Source organism: Stegodyphus dumicola, chromosome 1, assembly GCF_044657685.1.
Source record: "Stegodyphus dumicola isolate Sdum_Otavi_A_Nest chromosome 1, ASM4465768v1".
NCBI classification, from domain to species: domain Eukaryota; kingdom Metazoa; phylum Arthropoda; class Arachnida; order Araneae; family Eresidae; genus Stegodyphus; species Stegodyphus dumicola.
Genome location: NC_140768.1, coordinates 222,207,101 through 222,223,647, shown reverse-complemented (window position 1 = coordinate 222,223,647; position 16,547 = coordinate 222,207,101). Strand labels below are relative to the sequence as shown.

The following is a 16,547-nucleotide window of genomic DNA, read 5'->3' as shown; positions in this document are numbered from 1 at the left end:
CAGTCATAAATGCTTTAAGTTTACTAATTTTAGCAGTATGAGGGGTAAAAAATGTTTTCCACAATTGAATCAAATTATTTAGATTGACATGAGATTGTCAACTTAAATATATAAGTTATCTTTTTATAATAAAACATATCTGCATGTGCGGAAATTAATACTCTAAGTATTTTCGTAGAAATATAAATTCTGCTTTATCGTCATTTTTTGAAGGTTAATTTTTTCAGGTTCGGAGTTCAGTTTCATCAATAGAAATTTGAGCTCTAGTCACCCCCTTAATGGAAAAGAATCCCAAAATAAGAATGTCAGCATAGAATGAAACAAACAGTAATAAAGTTGTAATATTTTGCGCTATAATTGATATAATTAACGGTAACAGTGGTATCGCATTAGGTAACAATAGTTGCACTAGTGTACAAATCGTAAGGAAAAAATTTCTTCAGCAGTTTTTTCGCAGTGGCGGACACTAACAAATATTAGCGTTGACCACCACTAAGGTCAGAAGCAATGGCCACTTTATTTTGGAGTTACCTAATATGTGGGCCATCGTTGCCTTTTATGAAATTATAGACAAATTACATCCAAACTCGAGATTCGAATTTGGACTCTTCGGTAAGACAGTCAGAGTCACTCATCACTTTCCTATCTGGGCGACCGTGTTTCAACGTACAATGATGAAAGTGTTGAAAAGAATATTTCCCGATCAGTACAATGAAAAGTCAAGTCAGTAGAAAGATGATGCACCTGCAAATATTACCACTATGACGTCGGAAGGTAAGTTAGGGCACACAGAACCCGAGGATGAGCACGCATTGAGAGAGACAACCTAAAGAAAAAAGGAAGATACATTACCACGCATGAAAGTGAGATTATATATGCTGTATGGTTGCATAGAAACATCAGGCAGCCTTTACACTTTATAGAATGATTCGCAAGTTTCAGGAGGGTCCTAGTTTGACGTCTGTCACCCAAGAGTTTTGAAGAGCTGTTTCACGAGCTTGAAAAGCCTTCCAAAAGGCATCTGTAAGAAACGTTGGTGGTGGTTAGCGAAGGAAACCAACGATGACTGATAAGCGGTATACCGCTCTGCAGACGAAAAGAGATCAAACGCAAACAGTAGGCAACATTCCTCAACGACGAAGCTCAGTTCCGAAGAACAACCGGACGACAGGTGTTCAGTTTACTATGGCCAGACGTTTTCATAAAGGTAGTTTACTCTCCTGCCGTCTTGAACGCTGCATATCTATGACAGCAGCCCATCGTCGGTTCCGTTTTACAGTAGTATTGAGATCTCAAAAACTAGAAACTCCTTAAACGGAGTCACCTCCTCTTTACTGATAAGAGTCATTGCAGTCTGACAAACGCTTCTCGGCGACAGTTGATCTAGAGTAGAGACACGCATTGGTCCCACTAACATCAGCAAAAGTGACCGTTTTGGTAGTCCTGGCGTGCTTGTATCGGGACCCATTAAGAGGAACGGAAGGACGGAGTTCCCCGTTTTTGATAGATTGATGCTGTTTAAGAGCTCTTCGAATATCCACAGAATGGATTGGCCAGCCTGTTCCCCCGATTTAAATCAGATCGAAAATGTGTGGGATAGTGAGTATCGACAGACGTGCAACGCAACTATTGGCAGTCAAAGAAGGTCATATCCCTCACTAAGGCTCTTTGGTTTGTTGTTTTCTCACTTGGCCAGACAATTGTTTGTATCAACGCCCTTCTATCATGAGCCTGCCCATTGTGCGACCAAAAATTACGTTGAATATGGTAATTAAAATGCAGCTATTCAAGATTTAAGAATCTCTAAATACAGCAACAGAGATCTCCATATCAGCTCTCAGTCATATTTTAATGCCATTTGTCGTAATGAAAGGATTCTTGGATATTCGTTTTGGTAATCGAGAAGAGAAAGCAGAGAATTACGGCAAACCACTCGAGGGCAGATCACCTAAAGGGAGGGATGCCTTCATGAAGAACTTTCTAAGGGAAATCGGCCCGTATAACACGTTACACATAAGAAAAACCACGGGAAAACTCACAAACAGCCCCCCCCCGTTCGTCGGATTCGAAACCCTTTTTCTAGAGGAGTAAATTAAGTTTTAATTTTTCTGTTGAAATTTTACAAGCTATTTTGATATTATCGACTAAACAGGCAAACAGTGTTATTGAAATGATTTAAGCGCTTTTGAATTATGGAAAAGTGAAAATGTATGATCGTATGATCTTAATTTCGATTAACTGTGTACTCACAGCCGGTTGGGGGTGGATAATAGGATACAACTTCGAAATATTCTTGTTCAAGACTACATGAGGACATATAGATTAATTCTGAAATCTTGAAAAGAAACAGAAAATTGAACAAGGAGTTGAAAGAGAAGTTTTATACTCTAAATCCGTCATCTGCATACTCCAGTATCAGTGAGATCTAGATTAAAAAATATCAATACCGAATAGAAGGGGACAAAATTATATTTCATACATTGATAGATTTCTCGAAATGGAATTTTAATTCCTGTAGGAAAAGAAAAAGAACCATCGTAAGCATCAGCTTAATATGCATGAAAAAAAATTATAATTAGTACCTGAAAATACCGTATTATAATTTAATACTTCAAAATGTTCACTTCAAAGTTGCAGAAAATTAGAAAAAATATGCTTATAAATTTTTAAAAATAACTTTTTTAAAAAAAAGTTACAATAATATCTTCGCACGCTGAGGCCATTTTAAGGCATTCAAATTAACTTTAAGTTAAACAGCTACGTGCAGCCTACAAAGAATCAGTGTCTCAGATATTCAAGACATAGGACAAAATATCATGTGTTCAAAAGAAGTTGATAAAAATGCTGAAAGCAAATGAGGTACGAAAATAATTTGCCATGATGGTATTTGATCGTATATTACCGCAAAATGGAGATTTATTTAAAAAAGAAAACTCCAGACGTTTATGTGCATATATTTTACTCCATCGCTTGCGCATGAGATTGGCAACAAATATTTCTGTTTAATTTTTTATTTTCCTATAGGACTCTAGATACGCTTACTGAAATCAATAATTAAATTGAAAAATGTCTTTTGAAATTGCTTAGAAAGTTAATGACACAAATTTTTTTGTCTCTGGCCCAGAAGCAGAACGGAATTCCTTAAAATTTTACATTAGTAAAAATGTGTCTTCCTTAATGATCTTAATTTGTATAGTTTAGTAAAAATGCATAAGACGCGTAACTGATTCTCAGTATTAAACAGAATTGCAGATAAACAATTGCAAAATTAGGCTTCCATTGAACAAAAATATCAATTACTCAATCTTTAAAAACATGTCACTTGCAGAAGTGCAATCTTGAGTTTTACACAATTGCTCAAATTTGAAGGAACCGTTTAATAAATCAGCTGTAGCAGATGTGACGCTTTGCTTGGGTTTCTGTGCAATGATATACGGCATCATTCACAGCAATAAAACAAAACTGCAATTCTCAACTTTTGCTTAATGAGCCAAATGTATCTTAAATATATGTTTTCAAGAAGTTAACTGTCAGTGGGGACTAATACGTAGGCTCAGTAACTGAACATCCTTGAAAAGACGACCACTACGTACCAAGGCCACTATGAATAACTTCCGTTAACGGATTCCAGTTTATACCGTTAGCGGATTCCAACGACACGCCGAGAAGTTTTGATGCGTTTGTTCCATGACTTTATGGCCTTCATGAACAGCCTACGGGCAGTTCTCAAAAGGAAGGGATCCGTGATGTTTGAAGAATTAATGGCTTAATTTAGCGATTTAGTTTCAATTAAATCCTAATAATATGTATAGCTAATTCCGTGCTTGTACAAAAATGGTGACTATTTTCGATGCATGTACGAATTTATTGCAAATATTGTGTTAGGTAAAATTCTAAGGCAGGTCAAGATGCAAAGAAAGTATTTAAAAATAATGTAAAAATACATGTTCTTAAAGCTAAAGGCTATAGAAATGTCTACTAAATGGTTGAAAGCGGGTCGTTTAAAAATATGCCATGCTTCTGGATGGCCGAGTTTGATCATAACGACTTGTTCCATCTCCGGTTAAAGCTAAGAATAGGAACATGCCCCAGGCAAATAAAAAGCCAAAGTTGACATATTCACAACTATACAACATTTTAATAGGAGTTTCTGCTGTCACAAATATTTAATTTAAATCTCCAAGACTCGTGTTAATTGATTTCTCTGCAAATAACTCCGGCATAGCATACAAATGACCTGCTTGACATACTTCGAAATGTTTCCTTTAACGCTGGCAAATATAAAGACAGAAGCGAGTTTGCCAATACAAGGCGTGCAAAAAGAATTTTAAATTGTTATGAAATAGATTATAGATGTTTTGAAATAAAAAGTCCTGCTTAACATTATCTGAAGTACAGTGAATGAGCTAGAATGAGTTAAAGTTTCTAGACAAAATATTCAGAATGAATAGTGAAGTTTTGAAATAGTTAAATGATTGTATTTTTCAATAGTCTGTTTATTTAACTAATACTTGGATAGCACTCAAGCACTTTGTTTTAATCAAATAAACATTTTTTTTTTTTTATCTGAAAGGTTTCAGATTTTTAACAGTCGCCTAAAAGGGTTTTTAAGTTCTTTTACACTCTCGCTGAGCTCGCAGTCTACTACCACTCTGCTGTTACACTCACTCCTACTATTTTTTTTTTTTTTTTTGTCTTTTTAGCTTTACTATTAAGCATCATTTTCTTCGCACTTACGCCATATGCAAATCAACAGCAAAATTGCAAAAATTTTAAAAGCAGCATAGGCGTATACGTTTAGAACTCTCGATGCAGCGCTAAGTGTTAGCGTACATTTGCTCGTGTTTTTCAGTCTTATCTCAGCTTATCACATCAGTTTTCTTACTAAAATGGCTTTGCCATCTTTTTTCTATCTTTTTATTTGTAGCGTTTTGTTTGTTTATTTATAAAATAGTAAGTTCTTAGCACTTACGCCACATAAAGTTTGATTCCACAGTAAATTCATAAAGTATTTAAAAACAAGATATCTTAAGAATTTCCGATAGACAGTCTCGCACGCTAGAGATAAAATTGTTTTATTCCGTACAGCATTGTCACTGCTCGCTTTGAATTCATAGAGTCAGTTAATCAGAAATTCGTTAAAGGTTTACAAAATTTGAATTAGATAATAAAATAAATTCAAAATTCGGACTTCCAGGTGCCCATGTTCGGGTGGAGGTCCTACGTTATTTTAAATTGGATGGCTCTAAGTATCGTCGTTTCTCACAATGTGAGAAACATGCATACATTCAGGCAGATTCTTCATTATTTAATTTCTTTAAATATAATACAGGTCGATAATATTTGGTGGCAACAATTTGAAAAGTGATACGTGATTATAGTGACTGAACGAAAAATGCCGTTCGGAGACTAATATCGTACAGGGGACTACTGCCCCCAGTACGATACATTTCATTTGAGCTACATTTTATTGAAATCGGCAGGTAATTTGTTAACAATAACGTTATAATAATAACAATAATTTCTTAGAGTTTTACTAAGAAGTTAAGAAGACTTCTTTCTATACATAAGTAATAAATACTGTCTTCAACCAGCGCTTAATTCTCATCTTTAAAAATCATTGAATTTGTTAAAGAAATACAGTTATAATTCATGACAATATATATCTTCAGTTCAACAGATTATACGTTTAAAAGTTATAACAATTATACCTTTAACAATTAATTAATCTTGAAAGTATGAGATCATAAATTAAATTAAATAATGCGTAATTTTTGTGACTTATAAAAAATAATATATTTCGGTAAGTACGTATTTTGTTCTTTAGCCTATCTTGTTTCTTACAGTTTAGCACAATGTTTAAAAGTGTATATACCTCGATCTTTTATGTATCCTGTTTTTTTACTATTTCCTCTTTTGAATACTTTAATGTTTTTTCTGTTATACTAACTCTTAAACTAGTTTCGATTTAAAAGGCATGAAAATATAGTCATAAAATCGCAGTCAGAATAAAAAGCACTTTAAAATGCATATAATGCATTATCGCAATTTGAAATGCATATAATTCCGGACATAACAAACCTTTAAAGCTACAAAGCTATAATCCGGATTCGAGTTTTGTACAAAATAAGAAAGAAAATACTTGACATTTTGCATTCTGAGAGAAGAAAACAGCCTTTTCTTCCTTAAAGCAATCCCTGAAGCAAATCGTGTTTCTTAACGATGTTTTTATATCGTTTCAGTAACTCCGAAAGCCTTTCTGTGACCACAAACCTATACTGGCAAGAAGCATTTATTACACTCATTTACCGCTTTTAAAAGATTGCCGATGTTCTGCATGACATAAGACAAAAAGTAAGAAAGATGCAAATTTAGCATCTTTGCCTTTAGGCCAAATTTAAATCGGTTATGCGTGGTTATGTTGTCTCAGCGCGTCGATCTGCCTTCAAAAAATAAACTTTCCTTCTTTGTTACTTTTTTATTAGTTCCGGAGTTTGATATTTAACTGAAACGCACATACTTAGAACAGCAGTCTACATTTGTCAACAATTTATCTTTCTTGAAATGTTCCAGTTAAGTGAAATCATAGCGTTTTGCTTAAGTAACTACACAAATAACTATATTTTGAGCAGAAACTATGCTTCTAAAACAGTTGATGATTTTAAAATAGGGCTTTACGAAATTGGCAAAAATAAACGTTGTCTGTTTTTGCTTTTATAGATGAAATTATATATACATATGATATTGAATCTAGATTTTCTAATTTTGATCCAAAATTATGCAATTTGATGACAGCACACAAAGCGGATAAAATTCAAAGCGCGTTGTGACACATTGGAAATTTTTTTTAAATTTTTATAAAATGTAGGATATTAAACGCCTTAATTTAAAGGAAAAGTGGAAATGCTAAACTTCTTTCTGTCTTTTAAGAATTTTTTTATAATTATTAAAATCATAGTTGTGCATGGTATGAAGATTATACGGACGATAAATGAACAAAATAGGCAAATTAAATGTACGTACCATATGAAAAAATTTCTAGGACATGCCTGTTGTTATTTTATATTACGTTTTACTGAGTTCATAGATTTACAATTTATAGATGTTTATTTTTTTTAAAAAAGCTCACTTCTATATTTCTATTCAGTTATCTACTTCTAAGATTATTTATTATAAATGTCACAACTTGAGAGGCAAAAAAAAAAGTAGTTAAATATGGCAATAAATACGTAGATCCTCTGAAACATACTTCATGTACCGAATGAGATGAAATTAAATATGCTAATAGAAACACCTAAATCTAATTATGAACTTTAAAAATAAAATCCAAGGAAGTAAGTTTAATTTTAGAAATTCTTTGTCTTAATGACGCAGAAAAAGTTCGGAAAATTCTCTGAGAAACAATTAATTAGAGATTTAGAAGTAAACTCGGAAATGTGAAAGGATCTTAGTGAAAATATCTTAAATGAATAAATATGAAACAATAAATTTTAGAAAGCATATATTTGGATTTCCTTTCCCTAATGTATGATTTCGGAATCTAAGATGCTTGGAAGGCTTAAAACTTTCTGACAAATATGGATAAATTCTACTAATTAACTTAAATATTATCCAGCTTCATCGAAAATTCAGTTCTTAGTTGCTGTGGCTTTTTTTCTCGCATCATGTATTTAAATGAAGAATTTATCCAATTGAACGAAACTGTCACTGGAATTGACGCTATCAATTGAAACTAATAATTATCAGGAATTTTTTTTTATTTGGAGATAAACAAGTGTTAAAGAATTATTTGTCACTTTCCGAAGAAAGAGATATTTATTATTATTGTTTTAAACAAAACAAAAAAAAAGTTGTCCTTCACAACATAAAATGTTATTTGCCTCTAGAAAATAAAAAAATCCAAAACTCAAATATGAATTTGTCCTTCGATTTTTCAAGCTTCCCACGAGTAATGAAAAGGCGTTTGTTTGAGAGAAAACTTCGAAAAACCTACTTAACTTTGCATTGTTACTCGGCTTTGAGAACACCCGGTAATGATAATAATACTCATCTCACATTTAGAGATTCCTGAATGGCAACGGGAACGAGTGGAAGAAAATATGTGGTGGCGTGAAGTTGAAAAGGCAAAGCAAAAAAGAAAAGCTTTAGGGCGCGTTTTGACCCATAAATGAAACCCCAAAACCTTTTTTAGCCTTTAGCGATTTCAAACCGGTGTCGTCGAGTTTTATTTGAGATCAGCAAGTTCCTGAAAGAAAAAAAAATGTACAATTTCATGATTGATCGAAATATCTGTATTTTGTGGTTAGAATGTTTACTGTTCAGAAATAAGGATTTTGTTCATCGAATATTACTTTAGATACCCAGTTAGCTTTAAACTAGAGTTTCTACTCACAATTATGGGTAAATAATCAGGTACTGAAGGTTCTTTGCATACTGTATTTCATGCTTAATGCGGAAAACAATCATATCTAAGAATTTTCAACAAAAAATACTAAACAAAAACGTTAACTATTTTTTTTGCCTTGTATCAGCTTTTGCATAGAATTTTTTGTGTTATAAGAATGCTACGGAACAGGCGTATTTGTAATTTTAAATTCTATGATATTTCTTTTGTATGCTCAGTCATTTATATTTAAATATCCTTATTGCATGTTTAAGTAACATTTTTTATTTTTCAAGCATGCAAGGTAACTACGCTATTTCGTAATTACATGTAATTTTATTTCATTAAAATGCATATGAAGATATAACGTATTATTGGGGGGAAAACAAGATATATTATGCAAAAATAACAAATCATGACTCATGCCATATTTTCTAAATTTTAACTAGTTTTAATGCAATGGATTTATCTCAGAATTTGAAAATCGTTAATAAAAAATTGAAGTGTTTCCATTAAAAATTCAAATACTAAAAAATTCAATTATTTTCGCAATTTAATTTAGTATTTTTTAATGTGTACAAATTCATCTTTAAATTGATGGTACAGTTTGTTGCTGCATTAAAGTTTAAACTATAGTATCTAGTTTAAACTATAGTTATAATGTTTTTGTGAAGTCTAAGATCATAAAAATAAAACAAGTAGATTTAAAATTAGGCAAAACTCAATCCAGGCCTAATGAAAAGAAGAGCTTCTAAATAAAGAAACTGAACATTAATTTTTGCTTAATTTTATCTCTACTGGTATAAAAAATTACTACAGATGTTTAAAAAAAACGCCACAGTCCTGAAAAAAAAAACAGTTACTTCAAACTTTCAGCGCAGTTGCTTAACCTGTATTTTAAAACTGAGTATTTATTACGCTTAATTTTTAACAAAAATATAATTAACACGTTTAAAGAATATTTTAATTTGATATCTTCAACTATTTTAATGTTAAAATGCAAAGAGTATTTCTTTATGAGTATATGCATAGTAAATGCCGTATGGTATTTACACAATTTGAGAGCGATTTCGGAGCCATTTAATTAATGTTTAAAATGCAAAGAGTATTTTTTTAATATTCGATCTTTATCGATCTTTATTCGATCTTCTATCGTTTTTTTTTTTTCGGACTATAAGTCTGCATCGTAACTTTCATGACAGAAAAAGTCTTTCTAAAATGTCCAGGATTACTGATTTCCATTCCTCTTCTACTATATTCCAAAGTCCATCAATCATGGCGGTTTTGCGGTTAGAAAGTCCTTATTTCATGACACGAAAGGCACAACAGTCCTTAAGGGAAACGTCAGGGACTTTGCAGGAATACTTTGAAAATCTACGTTAAATGCGACATTTCCAAAAAAGAATAAAAGTAGAAGACGATACTTCTCATTTCAAAATCCAGTTTTCCTTTATAATTTAATTTCTCATTTTAATCCTTTAATTTTAATCTTTAATTCTTTATCAAAATCGATTTCCTTAATTCGTTATTGAAATTGTGTATAAACACCTCTTTATATATGAAGCAAACATATTTCAGACCAACATAAATATGTTGCTAAAATTCCTCAATTAGAGCTAAATATTGCAAAAAAGGAAATAAAATATAGAGTGCGATTAGATTAAGAAATGATGCTCTGCTTATTAAAAAATCACGCATATAAATTTGCATTATATATAAACACAGAGTTCACTTTCAAAAGACGAAAAGAAAATATGCAAAATCAACTATAAAAAACTCATACATTTGTCAAATAAACGTAAATAGTGATTTCAATTAATATTTGCAGGAACTGCTTTAAAACGAAAGTTTTTGACAAATATTCGAGTCGGTCGAGTTTTGAATCGGTATTGATTGACTATTAAAATATACTTATTTTTATATTAGAGAAACGTATGGTATTACAACAGCGAGCATACCGAGGCAGATGTTTCAGGTGAACGCACAGAACTGTTTTTAAAATGTAAGAAATAATTTCTTAAAAAGGAAGGCAAAATGAGCAAAATTCACGTTAATTAAGTAACCTTTTTACCTGCTATAACAATTATTTAATGAAACTTTTATAACATTTTTAATGTATGCGTAATTTTTGTCGTATGATTTAACCATAAATTTGGTGCAAGAATTATCAGATATAATGATATATAAAATAATTACCTCAAAACTTTATTTAATAAAAAGTGCTTTCTTATACTGAATTCTCCAGAGTGTATGAGCCCGCATTCATCTTTTTTTCCCTTTGCTTGAGATGAAGAAATATATCAGAACTCTTTTGCAGCAATTTATGAAGCTCGGCAAAATTTATCTCCTTTTATTTGCAGCATCCATTGAGTAATTCTGCAATATTCATTCTTATTAAACTCTTGTTTGCTCAACTCATTCTGAAATTGGGTATGCAGCAACACAGGTTTGAACATTAATTGAGCTAGCATCATTTTTTAAAAAACACGTCTTTCCTAACTCTCTAACTGCACTTCACTTTCGTTCAGCTCTGACATTTATTTTACTCGACAATGCTCTTAAAGAAAGGGTAAGTATTATCGGTGTTCTACTGAGTTCTTCTTGAGTAAGTAATCTATGCTATCATTCGATCAAGAAAGGAAAAGGATTTTCGCAACGTACCCGTCACGGTCTGTGCTCCATTCACGTTTTTGTTTAAAACCCATAAATCGCACACAGTCGTAAATTGCTAGAGGTACGGTGAATCTAATGTATTGCTTTTTTATAGATAAACTGCAATTGCAATGGAAGTTTTCGTGTGGGAGGTATGAATACAAAGCTTTAAATTATATACATAAAAAGGTATTTAACTTACACTAGAAACTTAAAATTTTTCGAATTCCCACAACTTTTGAATGTAAAAAACAATAAGCACTCAGTGCGTTTGTTAATTCTTGACATAAAACTGTGTTAAGTAAAGTTTGTTACATTTTGGTATTTCATTAAATTAAAAAAAAAAAAAAAAAAAAAAAAAAAATCTGAAAGATTTCCGATTTAAAAGGTCACCTAAAAGGCTTTGTTAAGGTGTTTTACACTCTGGCTGAACTTGCAGTCTACCGGTCTGCTGTTACACTAAGTCCTACTAACACCCTCCCCTTTTTCAAGTAATATTATTAAGCATCATTTTCTTCGCAATTACGCCATATAAAATTCAGCAGCAAAATTACAAAAATTTTATAAGTAGCATAGTAGTATACGTTTATATTTCCCAATGCAGCGTTAAGTGTCAGTATACGCTTACTTTTTTTATTCTTTTCTCTGTTCATCGTATCAAGTTCAGTTTTCTTATTATGATCTTATTATTATTATGATTATTTTTGTTTTGTTTTTGTTTTCTACTATTAACTTTTTATATGCTTACTTTATTAAATACTACGTTCTCGGGCGCTTACGTCACATAAAATTCAATTCAACAGCAAAATCACAAAATTTTTAAAAAAGCTTATCTTTAGAATTTCCGAAAGATAGACTTGCGAGCTGGAGTAAAAATGTTTTATTCCGTCCAGTGTTGCTACTGCTTGTTTTAAAGTCATTAAGTTTCTTAACCATAATTTCGTTTAAATTTTACAGTATGGGAAAGAGATTATAAAGCAAATTTCGAAATTTATAATTTGGATGGAGGACTAAGTTATTCAAAACTGCCCATGTTTGGATGGAGGACTACGTTATTCAAAACTGGAGGGCTCTAGCTACCGTTGCGTTTTCATAATGCGGGAAACATGGATACATTTATGTAGATTCTTCATTATTTAACTGCTTTGAATATAATGTAGAACGATAATATTTGGTAGAAACAATTTGAGAAGTGATACAACGCATTCAAATGTTTCGAGGCAAATTGCCGTTTTGAGACTTATACCACATTCGAGATTAACGCCCTATTTGGTCTAATAATTTTATTTCTTAGAAAAAAGTTTAAGCAATAGTTTTTCAAGAAAATTTGGGATTTTCTATAATATTTAATCTAAATCTAAAAACCCTTAAAAATCATAAAATCCTGAAAGAAAACAAAGTAATGTAAACAGATTTCTAGTTACATATCTGCTTCGAAGATACATAACTAAAACTTACACTTATTTAAAAATAATTTTATTGTATAAGAAGTCGGCCCAGAACAATTTGAAATTAGAAATTAAATTATGTAAAAGAACAAACAAATTTCTACCTTAGGAGTTTCTTCGGAGAAGATATTAAAAAGAACTAAGTTTGTATTCACATATCCTACGGCAAACCTTCCAAAAATTCCCCTCCATTTAGTGCATTTCCCAAGGAACTGAATTAAATTTCCTAAACTACTTATGTAATGAAATAACTTCATATTAGGAATCGAAATACATTTTCATTAGAATTTAGTATCACAATTTCTTTTTATAATAGCTGTAATTTTCTCAACTAAGAAAATGAAATCAAAATTCCTCTTTCAGTTAAGAGCTGTTTATAAGTTTCGCACAATGATTGTACGTCTTTTCACTAGAAAGTGATTTTACCGTGTAGAGACATTAGGTAGTTTTTGGAAGCACAACAGATGAAAAATTAGTAACGCTTTCGCCGGAAATCGAACCGCGGACCTTTGGATAAGTTCCCAGCGTGCAGACCACCACACCACGAACGCATGCAAAGAAGGCGGGAGAAATATCTTATAAACGATCTGTGATATCAAGCTTTCTACATTTAATTATAAATAATAAGGGACTGGAGCTTGAACTATTAAATTAAATTAGTGAGTTCTTAAGACAGCATTGCAATAAACAATTGAAAAGAGAATACAGGGCAAAATTTTAATTTGACTACAATGCACCAATAGTTGCTATTACATAAATACTTCTTGCAAAACAAATTTTAGAGCATTTTCGCTATTTTGACAGCTGTGTTATTAAAGATAATACTCCGATGCTGTGTTCTAAGACGATATACTACTATTTCCATCAACCATTTTATTTAAGACAACAAAAACGTAACTGAAAACAAACATTTTGTAAGAAGTTTTCGAATTTAACTGTCGACCAAAAGGGCTTGTTAAAGTTTTTTACGTTCTCGATGAAATCGCAGCTACCAGTCTACTCTTACACTCACTCCTACTAACCTTTTTAGTCCAAAGGAGCTTTGTCCCTGAAGGACTATTGTTTTCGTTTTGCGATTTTACGTTGAATCCCTGTAAATGTCCGTTTCACTTTTTAAACTGTTGCCACCCAATGTTAGAGTCCTCCATCATATTTGAAGAAATTAAATAATGAAAAACCTACATAAATGTATATCTATTTCTCGCAGTGTGATAAAACAACGGTACACAGAGCCATCGAATTTTGAATGACATAATCCTACTGCGAATATGGGCATGTGGAAGACCAAATTTGAAATTTGGAATTAGTTTTACTATCGATTTCATATTTTGTAAAACTTTAATGAATTTTTGAGTAACAAACTCAACGATTTGAAAGCGAGCAATGGCAACAATCTACAGGTGAAAAAAAAAAAAAAAAAAAGAAAAACTTTTTATCTCCAGCACGTGGAACTGTGTATGGGAAATCCTAAAGATAGGCTCATTTTAAAATTATTTTGCGACATTGCTATTTAACAGAATTTTATGGTTAAGTGCAAAGAACGTGATATTTATTAAATAAAGGTAACACACAAAACATTTAAAAAACGCCCCTTTGGACATAATTAAAAATCTGAAACCTTTCAGCTTTTTTTTCTCAGCTATTTTTATTAAGCATCATTTTCTGCCACCTGCAATTCAACATCAAATTTACAAAAATTTAAAAAAATAATAATAACCACAAACGCATTTTTTTAGGTTAAGTTTAAGGCGGAAAGGTATCACGATATGTTTATGAAAACGGCTGGAATACAACAAAAATGGCGCATACAAAAATCATGGCAATGCTTAAATGAAGTGAATTATGACCATCACTGCGATAACACGTAAGTACTGAATTTTTATTTGTAACGGACATAAAATTATTTACTTGTTTATTTTCCTTCTCTTCTCTTTTTTTGAAACAGAAGGTTTAAAATATACGCTTCCATTAGCACTACATTACAGAATTTGCATTTTCTTTTTTTTTTTTCCGTATTATTTAACGCCTACCAGCGGCCGACGGAAAAGTTGCTATATATCGGTAACTCGGTTCGGGACTCGAATACCGACGAACGGGCTGGCTGCATGGGGGCTTTCGTGGTTTTCGCTCTACGTAACGTTATACGAGCCAGTTTACCTTGGAATGTCTTCCCCGAATTCCTCCCCTTAGGCAGATAGCCCTCGCGTGCTTTGCCGTAATTAAATAAATCAAATCTCATCGTTTACTATGACATGCATTAGATTTCTTCTGTTAATAGAAACAATTTTATTTCTTCCCCAAGTTTATTTTACGCGAAAAAGATTCAACTTTCAACAAATGCTCATCTTTTTATTTTTCATTCTTTTTCCACTACATATTTGCGCTAAGAAAAAAAAAAAAAAAAAGATTGCACTGTTTTTTCTTAAAGTGTCTTATTTTAAATATTTGGCAGTTTTAGAAAAATGTGTTATATTTTTGTAATGTAAATTCTGTTCGAAGAAGGAAGAGTAAAATTTATAATAAAAGAAGGAAATCCCTTTCACAATTCTAAACTGATATACGTACCGCATGAATTTGAAAGCATTATTTCTGTTTTATACTTTAAATGGAGACATTATGATATTTTTTTTATATGCAACTGAAAGTTTACTTAGTTGTTGTCACTCTTTTTTTACAAAATTAACTTTAGTTCTGCAGAGAGGCAAGCTCTTATGAAAAAACATTGATGTCGCTTTAGATTTCACAATAATGATGAGCTATGTATTGAAGGTCATAGCTTAGTATTCTGTACAAAAGCTTATAATTTGAGTGCCACCCAGAAAGGAAAGTGGTAACGCTGACTGCCGTACTGAACAGCCAAGGTTCAAATCCCGGAGAAGGCACCGATGTCTGTAAAGGTACAGTATCTGTGCGGCATGAGAGCACTCAAAGTCCTCTCGACAGGTTGGTGGTAGGGAAAGAGGGCTGGGAAACTACTAGATCCGCCCTCCGAGGTGCTCTTCTTCGAAACTCGAGTGGAAATGAACGTAAAGGCAGATTGTCACCTGTATGGTGCTCAAGGCTCTGGCTAACGCAGACGTAATCTTCTACTCCTTGCCACTCCAATAATTCGTCTGCCTTTTTCTGATTGCATCAGACAAGACTAACAACAACAATATAATTTGAGTAAAAGAAAACAAATTAATTCATTTATAATTATGAATTTAATTAAAAGACAATGAAGTAAAATTCCTGATTAGTCCCCCTTAAACGTGTGCGCTTCGGCATTTACGATACAAAAGTGAAAAATTCCATATAAGGTAACGAAAGACTTTTATTGCACTTCTTGCATTATTAATACATTGTGATTTCTTGTGATTTCTATGTTATTTACACGATCATATTTAGTTTCAATAACCATCAAAATGGCTGCTACAATTTGTTCTTGTACATCTAACAGAATTATTCATCTCTTTCCTGGGAATTTGATATAATCATATAACGTGTCTGGATTATAATTTCACTGTAATGTATACAACATTCATATTACACTGAAAGGCCCATTCGCAATGGTTAAAATATTCGGATGTTTCAAAGAATTTGTTAAAAGCCAATTAGAGACTCTTTAAGGATGGATTTCTTTGGGATTCTTAATCACCAGAAAACAACCAACAAAGGATCTCAACATAAATTTTACAACAGGTTATTTTTTTAAAGGGCATATCCATCAATCTCAGATCAGCTTAACCTGTCTTGTTCTAATGTATCCTAAAACATATCAGACATTAATATCCATTTAAAGTACGTTTCGCGCTTGTATCTTCCTTATTGGAAGAAAATAAAAAGTTAAGATCGTTTTAATAAATGCCCGATTATGACCTAAGGGTCAAGAGGTCCTCAAGGGTGCTGCAATAAGTTTTCTAATTTAGAAGTGAAGGTCGCCAAAAATTCTGTTAGAAGCCATGGCGTTTCTTTCTATTCAAACCTACAGCACAAATTCTGCAAAATCTATAAGCTATGATGAGCAAGATCATGATTAATTTCTTCTAAATGTACTTTAATGAGAACACCATGCAGCTCATACA

The 16,547-nt window shown here is 32.1% G+C and overlaps 1 protein-coding gene and 1 long non-coding RNA gene across 2 annotated transcripts in view; one reads left to right on the top strand and one right to left on the bottom strand.

The window, feature by feature from the left end:
• The window catches only part of LOC118184847 (uncharacterized), an 84,828-nt gene that overhangs the window by 17,733 nt on the left and 50,548 nt on the right, over positions 1–16,547 (top strand). The window contains exon 2 of the long non-coding RNA XR_004757492.2: positions 14,220–14,347. This is a non-coding gene — a long non-coding RNA (uncharacterized LOC118184847). The remainder of the gene's footprint in view (positions 1–14,219; positions 14,348–16,547) is intronic.
• LOC118184846 (uncharacterized) overlaps positions 1–16,547 on the bottom strand; it is a 287,706-nt gene that overhangs the window by 261,879 nt on the left and 9,280 nt on the right. The window lies entirely within an intron of this gene.